General features: G+C 42.6%; 1 non-coding gene across 1 annotated transcript; it reads right to left on the minus strand.

The window, feature by feature from the left end:
• Nucleotides 1-7,948: 7,948 nt before the first annotated feature.
• Nucleotides 7,949-8,110, minus strand: LOC128598063 (U1 spliceosomal RNA). The gene has a single exon (XR_008383568.1). It is a non-coding gene; the product is annotated as a U1 spliceosomal RNA (small nuclear RNA).
• Nucleotides 8,111-8,664: the final 554 nt, after the last annotated feature.

Below are 8,664 nucleotides of genomic sequence, written 5' to 3' on the forward strand. Positions count from 1 at the left end.
ATAATTGCTAAGTCATGGAAGAAGTCCAAGTGCCCATAGACCCAGGAATGGACTTGCAAATTTTAGTACATGTATACCATGGAATATTATGCAGCCTTAAAGAAAGATGGAGACTTTACCTCTTTCATGTTTACATGGATGGAGCTGGAACATATTCTTCTTAGTAAAGTATCTCAGGAATGAAAGAAAAAGTATCCAATGTACTCAGCTCTACTATGAAGCTAATTTATAGCTTTCACATGAAGGCTATAACCCAACTATAGCACAAGACTATGAGGAAAGGGCCAAGGAAGGGGAAGGGAAGGGGGAGTTTAGGGTGGAGGGAGGGTAATGGGTGGGGCTACACCTATGGTGCATCTTAGAATGGGTACAGGCGAAACTTACTAAAGGCAGAATACAAATGCCTACATACAGTAACTAAGAAAATGCCATGAAGGCTACGTTGAACAGTTTGATGAGAATATTTCAGATTGTATATGAAACCAGCACATTGTACCCCTTGATTGCACTAATGTACACAGCTATGATTTAACAATAAAAAAAGTAAAATAAAACAATTATAACTAGATCTCAAATCTTTATGCATCAGTTAAAGGCAAATAATCTGTTTCTTTATGTTGGTAGGATTTTTCTGGTTCATTCCTGGCCCTCAAAAGATACCTGATTATCATCCTAGAATGGGGAGCATGTCCCACTCATACTACAGCTTAATGAAAATGTGGTTTTATTTATGCAGGCCTTATACATGTACAGAAGTACTCCACTGGTTAGAATATTTTTAGCAGCAAGTAACAGAAAATGTCATTCATTTGGGCTTCAATAAAAAGGACGTGGGCAGCGCCTGTGGCTCAGTGGGCAGGGCGCTGGCCCCATATACCGAGGATGGTGGGGTCGAACCCGGCCCTGGCCAAACTGCAACAAAAAATAGCTGGGCATTGTGGTGGGCACCTGTATTCTCAGCTACTCAGGAGGCTGAGGCAAGAGAATTGCCTAAGCCCAGGAGTTGGAGGTTGGTTGCTATGAGCTATGATGCTGCAGCACTCTACTGAGGGTGATAAAGTGAGACTCTGTCTCTAAAAAAAAAGCACTTGTATTTTGTCCTATAATAATATAAGGAGAGGTTGGGGGGTTCCATGGATAAGGTACCCTGGAAATGATACAACTCTTCTTCCCTATAAATCTGGTAGCAAGAAGGCTGCAGTGATTCTAAATGTGGCACTTCATTCATGGATAGAAAAGGGATTGCTTCTCCTATTGTGTACTCCTTAAAAGTGGGAAAACCTTTTCCCAGAAAAATCTCAGTAGCATCTATCGCATTTTATAGGTCAGAACGATATTACACATTCATCCCTAACTAAACGACTGGCAAGGAAGTGGAACCAACACGAGTCGTTTAAACCAGTCAGGACTTAACCCTGAGCGGGGGATAGGGTTACCATCCCGTGAGCCACTTGGGTAGAGATGGAGCACTTTGAGGAAGAAAAAAAAAGAAATGGGTACTAGATGGGCATATCAGGGGTCCTCAAACTTTTTAAACAGGGGGCCAGTTCACTGTCCCTCAGACCATTGGAGGGCCGGACTATAGTTAAAAAAAAAACAAACTATGAACAAATTCCGATGCACACTGCACACATCTTATTTTGAAGTAAAAGAACAAAACGAGAACAAATACAATCACACCGCCGCATGTGGCCCGCAGGCTGTAGTTTGAGGACCCCTGGATACATAGATAAAGCAAGGCTTCTATACCCCCAAATGCCAGAACTAGGCATGGAAAGAGCAGCTGGCCAAGTTACAATCCATGGAGATCTAACTATATTGTTTGCCACACCTGAGAAGGTTGTCTACTTTCTAATGATTAATTGAATATTTAAAAACTTACACATTTTTTTCAACTTTTGGTTGATTAGCTGTATTGGGTTCATGCCCACTGGAAACTCAGAAGGTAACCTGAATTGTAGAAAGTGTCTCTGCAGATGTAATTAGTTAATATAAAGTCACACTGAATTGAGATGGAACCTAATCCAGTGATCTCGTAAGAAGAGAAAACAGGAGAGAGGCAGAGCAAGCTGGCCAAATAGAGACTTCCGATGATTGTCCCTCCACATGAACAGAAAATTCAGTAACCATCTGCGCAAAGAAACACCTTCAGAAGAATCAAAATCCAGGTGAATGATCGTTGTACCTGGTTTTAACATTATCTCAGGGAAAGAAACTCTGAAGAGGGCAGAGAAGGTGGGAGCTCCATACCAGTTCACCAAGTGGAGAGAGAACCTGTGCCCAGAGGAAGGAGATTGAAGTGATAATAATACTTTATATTTGAACTCAGGGCTACCCTGTCACTGGGGAACACAGCACAGGACAGAAAGGGGTAATGATATTAAAGCAACAAGAAAAATTCTCCCTTCAAAGAAAAGTTCAGGCTCTGATGGCTTCATTGTTGAATTCTACAAAGCATTCAGAGAAGAACTAATACCAATCCTACTTAAACTATTCCAAATAATTGAGAAGAAATGCTCCAAAAGCATATGAGGCTGGTATCATCCTAATAGCAAAACTAGGTGAAGACGCTGGGCGCGGTGGCTTATGCCTGTAATTCTAGCACTCTGGGAGGCCAAGGCAGGCAGATTGCCTGAGCTCACATGTTCCAGACCAACCTGAGCAAGAGCAAGACTCCGTCTCTAAAAATAGTCAAGCGTCATGGCAGGTGCGTATAATCCTAGCTACTTAGGAGGCTGAGGCAAGAGAATTGCTTGAGCCCAAGAATTTGAGGTGGGCAAAAAAAGAAAATTATAGGCCAAGGCCGTGGCGGGCATATCACCTGAGCTCAGGAGTTTGAGACCAACTAAAAAGATGGAGATTCCCATCTCTAAAAAAAAAATAGCTGGGTGTTGTAGCAGGTGTCTGGAGTCCCAGCTACTTGGGAGGCATGTCTATGTGTTCAACAATTCAGAAGCTCTTTAAACCCTATCATTTAGGGGTTTTAATGGAGGTTTTATTACTGAGACATGATTGATTAGCTTTCTGGCAATTGGTGACTGACTAAATACCTAGGCTAGCCCTTCTTCCCCTGCCCCCCAGGTTTGGGGGTAGGGCTAAAAGTTCCAAGTTTCTAATCAAGCCTTCATCTTTCTGGTGACCAGTCACCACCCAGAAGCTATCCAATGGCCTGCCAAGGTTAGAACAAAAGTCACTCCTATCACTCTAATCATTCAGGAATAATAACCAAGGTTTTTAAGAGCTCTGTGTCAGTATCCATGGACACACAGATAAAATGTCTTGCTATGATGCTTGTGGTAAAAAACAAAACAAGAAAACTCAAACTGATTGTGATTTGTAGTATTTGCTGATTTCCTTAGTGTAAATCTTCCATATCTGATTTCCAGCTACCAATGTATGTCACTGAAGCTGAGAAGAGATGTGTGCAGTTGGCTGTCTCGTGAGCTGATTCCAACACACCACTGCCTTTACTCTGATCTAGTTTAGCCCTAAGACTAAAGCATAACCATTTTGAGGTCTTTACTAAATGCGCAGCTATTGAAAAAGTCTTTCCACTCTGAATGGTCAGAACTTGAACTTCCATCCATCCTGTGTAAGCTCTGGGAATTATTCATCTTATATTTCCCTGGTCATTGTTCCTTCTTTCATAATTCCGTCTGCATAGCCTTCATGGAGTTTTATTTTACTTGTATACAGCTTAGTGGTCAGTCAAGGATTCAAGAGAAAACCTTGTCGATTTCTGAATCTCTATCTTTATATATATATCTCCTTTCTGGCATTCTACCTTGAACATTCAAGCTGCTTTGGCTTCTCCAAACTTTAATCTGTCTCGTCCACTCAGTGAGACTGCTATGATCTTTTTGGGTTTCCCACCCTAGCATCACATTCCAAAAAGTGCCTCCAGGCAGAAAACTGTGCTAATCTTTGATCTTACTTTATCTATTTCCTTTCTGTGCTGCCTGTTGTGCAGGGTCTGGAACTGCTGTTTCATGTGTTTGTCTAGTCTCCTGATGTTTACAGTGGGAGCGCAAGTCTGTTAGCAGTTACTCCATGCAGCCAGAAGAGGGAGTCATCTTCAGATTCCATTTACGTAAAACTAATTATTTTCTTATAGGGAGATATCCTGTTTTGTTGAGATGGAGTCTTACTTTGTCACCCTTGGTAGAGTGCCTTGGCGTCATAGCTCATAGCAACCTCAGACTGTTGGGCTCAAGCAATCCTCCTGCCTCAGCCTCCCTAGCAGCTGGGACTACAGGCACCTGCCACAATGCCTGGCTAGGTTTTCAGAAACAGGGTTTCACTCTTGCTCAGGCTAGTATCAAACTCCTGAGCTCCAGCAATCCACTGCCTCAACTGGGATTACAGGCGTGAGCCACCATGCCTGGCCTGAGATATCCTATTTCTGATGTCATATTTTCCTTTTACAAAGAAGCAGCTTATCTTTCATTTTCACAGAAACCATCAGCTTGCTACTCTTTTACCCTACCTCACCTTAGTGAATGCATTGCCCACACATCCTGGAATAAGCCTTATGAGGGCCGCACCTTTCATCTGGATTTCCCTCTCCGTGTAACAGAAGCTTGACTGCTGTATTCAGGTGAGGTCCATTGGAACCAGAATTATCCACAACAATACCTGGAGGAGTGTCTTACCTCAGGAGATTATAAAAAGTACACAAAGACTGATTGAAAGTAACTGAACTCACATCAACAAATGAGAATAAAGTACAATTAGAATGGCTAGTTATGGATGAAATAACTAATGCATAACATTTCATTTTTTTCTTTCTTTTTTTTTTTTATTGTTGGGGATTCATTGAGGGTACAATAAGCCAGGTTACACTGATTGCAATTGTTAGGTAAAGTCCCTCTTGCAATCATGTCTTGCCCCCATAAAGTGTGACACACACCAAGGCCCCACCCACCTCCCTCCTTTCCTCCTTCTGTTTCCCCCCCCATAACCATAATTGTCATTAATTGTCCTCATATCAAAATTGGGTACATAGGATTCATGCTTCTCCATTCTTGTGATGCTTTACTAAGAATAATGTCTTCCACGTCCATCCAGGTTAATACGAAGGATGTAAAGTCTCCATTTTTTTTAATGGCTAAATAGTATTCCATGGTATACATATACCACAGCTTGTTAATCCATTCCTGGGTTAACATTTCATTTTTTTCAATTTGAACTTTAAATTCTTATGAAGACGGAGGGAAAAAGCTTTAAGTAGGTATGTCTAAGGGGGTGTGTCCATGCTGGCACGATGTGGACTTCCCTTGGCTTGCGGTGTTCTGCGCGGCTGATCCTCTTCGGAGTGTCCCATGCTGCTCTCCCTCCATAGGAGTCTGCACCTGAAAGAGTCCTCTATTTACAGCACCTTTCTTACCTGGTACATGACCATGTTTCAGTCTGAAATTACTTTTATGCTCTGGAAGTCTGGGCCTTTAACAACCAAAATGATAAGATTTTTCTTTCTTCCAATGTGCTCTACGGAATGCCTTCTGTTAGTTACTTGTCATCAGAGAAGGGCTTGTCTTTTTAATGAAATATGACCTTGTGGCTGCTGTAACAAATTACCACACTGGACAGCTTAAAACAACAGAAACTTCTCTCACAGTTCTGGAGGCCAGAAGTCCAATATCAGTATCACTGGATCAAAATCAAAGTGTTGACAGGGCCACACTCCTAGAGGCTCAAGGGGAGAATCTCTTCCTTGCCCCTTCTCCCTCTTGGTAAATATTGGCATTCCTCACCTTGGGAACCTGTTACTCCAGTTTTCAAAGCCAGTGTTTTTGAATCTCTCTCTGCTGCTTCTTCTTTTCTTTCTTTCTTTTTTTTTTTTTTTTTTTGAGACAGAGTCTCACTGTCACCCTTGGTAGAGTGTTGTGGCCTCACAGCTCACAGCAACCTCCAGCTCTTGGGCTAGGGTAATTCTCTTGCCTCAGCCTCCCAAGTTGCTAGGACTATAGGCACCCGCCACAACACCAGACTATTTTTGTTGCAGTTGCCCCTGCTGTTTTAGCTGGCCGGGGCCGGGTTCGAACCCGCCACCTGCGGTATATGGGGCCGGCGCCCTACCCTCTGAGCCACAGACACCACCCTCTCTGCTTCTTCTTTATGTTGCTTTCTCCTTTCAAGTATCAAATCTCCCTCTACCACTTTCTTACAGGGACATTTGTGATGGAACGCGGGCTCTTCCTGCACCATCCAGGATGGATAATGCTCTCATGTCAAGACACTTAATCACATCTGAAAAGACTCTTTTTCCAAATAAGATAACATTTATAGGTTCCAGGAATTAGGATTGGAATATCTTTTTGTGGTGGGGGTGGTGTTGAGGGAAACATTTTTCAACTTACCACATAGGGGTTCTGCTTTACGTCTACGTGAATTTCTTCAATTACTATGTGAATTTCTTCAATTCTATAGATATCACAAGATATCTGCCCATGGTGCGGAATTTTGGAAAGATTTCAAGAGAGCCCAAATCAACAAGACAATGCCCACAGATACCATTAGCCACCTGAGAGTTTAAGTGGGGAGGAAAATTAGAAAAAGCAAAAAGAAAGATTCTGGGGCACAGATAGATAGTAAGAGATGAAAGAAAAATAAAAGGGGAAAAATAATGAAAAGAAATAGCTCCACCTGGAGGACAACGGTCAAGCACTAAGTGACCACACGTTTAATGAACAACCATAGTCTACTTTAACCATATTATGTTCCCTGTTGAGGGAAAGAAAACGAGTATGACGTCATCCTTGCCATCAGAGAGCCTTTAACATAGGAAATGTATAAATCTACCTTTAATATAAGGTGTGTTAATATAATGACTATACTAAAGGGTCAAAATGATGCGGGAACGTGAAGTCCACAACAAGCTCGAAAGATCAGAAAAGGTTTCGCAAAGGAGACAGTGTAGGAGCAATGCCTAGAATTAGTAGTAGAAGGGGCAAAAGAATTTGCACAACTGTGTGCCTCAGGCCTACACAAACCCATGGTCTATAACTTCAGCTGAGCAAGGTTTCAGCACAAGGTTTCCTCTTTTATTCACTGCAGCAACCTTGTCAGACCCTTCTCACTCTCCTCAAGCTCTACCCCACCACCTTTTTCTAATTCCCAATGGAAAACTACAAGCAAGAACATTTCCAACTTCCTTCATCTATGAGTCTAACCATATCCTCCTCCTCCAAGACTACTTCTCCCCAGCCCAGGGAAGTGGTGTTCCTCCTCCGTGTGAGGCCTACGGACGCCCAGTCCACCCTGTGCTTCCACCTCTTACGGGATTCGCTCTGCCTGTGGTTCCTTCTCTCTCACGGGAAGTGCTTAAGAGAGCAGGCTTCAAGTAGAACAGCCTGGCTTCAAATCTCAGTTTCACTTCTCTCTGGCTGTTGTAAGAGTCGCTTCACTCTCTGAGCCTTGGTTTCCCTGTTTGCAAGATGGAAAAGCAATGGTACCTGGTAAGGTTGTTGAGAGGATTGAATGAGCTATTCCTTCTAAAACAGAGTTGAGTGTCTGGCCCACAGAAGGTGCTTGGTGGGTGCCTATACACATTGTAACCCCCCCACACACACTGGGGGTTCTTTTCTTGTCATTAGCTTAGCTCACAGTAACCTTAAACTCCTGGGTTCCAAAAATCCTCTTGCCTTAGCCTCCTGAGTAGCTGGGATTACAGATATTTGCCAGCACAGCAGCCTAATTTTTCTATTTTTAGTGGAGACGAGTTCTCACTCTTGTTCAGGCTGGTTTTGAACTCCTGAACTCAAGCAATCTTCCTGCCTTGGCCTCTCAGAGTGCTAAGACTACAGTTGTGAGCCACTGTGTTGGCCTCTCAGTGGGCTCTTTAAACTGCTTCAAATCCTCTTTAAATTGCTCCTGTCTATCTACGGAAATAAAACTCCCTTTCTGGATCATCTCCTTTACCACTTGCTCCTTCTTTTTTTGTTTTTTGCAGGAGAGGGCACAAATACAGCCCCCCCACTGCCACAAATAATGCAGTCAAGTTTCTCAAATTTGGAGAAATCACAGCAGTCAGCGCATCTGGAGTACAATGGATAAACTTTGTCCTGGGAAAACCACCTTCATGATCATGGTATCTCCCCTGTCAGGTTTTACCATTTGCTCTTTCTCTCCATTTGTCTTCATAACCAAAACTCTTGAAAGAATGGTGCAAGTTGTGTCCTGAGTTTCAAGAAATCCTAGAGCATGAATGGAGGACACAGGGATAGTGGAAGGTGGGCAGCCTGGGGCCAAGTCATGGGCAAGCTGAGGTGCTGGACTTGACTTTGAAGTTTGCAGGGATCTGTTGACAGAGATCCGCTGTGGCAGAGAACTGGGCCCATCAGAACTGTACTTTAAGAATATTGATCAGCTGGTGTAAAAATAGAGACATAGATCTATGAAACAGAATAGCAAACCTAGAGATAAAACCAGCCTCATATTACCATCTGTTCTTTGATAAACCCAGCAAAAGCATACACTGGGGAAAAGAATCCCTATTTAATAAATGGTACTGGGAGAACTGGATAATCACTTGTAAAAGACTGAAACTGGACCCACCTCTCATCACTCACAAAAATTGACTCACAATGGATAAAAGATTTAAATCTAAGACACAAAATGATAAAAATCCTAGAAGAAAATGTGGGGAAAACTCTTGAGGATATT

This window comes from Nycticebus coucang, chromosome 10 (assembly GCF_027406575.1).
Source record: "Nycticebus coucang isolate mNycCou1 chromosome 10, mNycCou1.pri, whole genome shotgun sequence".
NCBI lineage: Eukaryota > Metazoa > Chordata > Mammalia > Primates > Lorisidae > Nycticebus > Nycticebus coucang.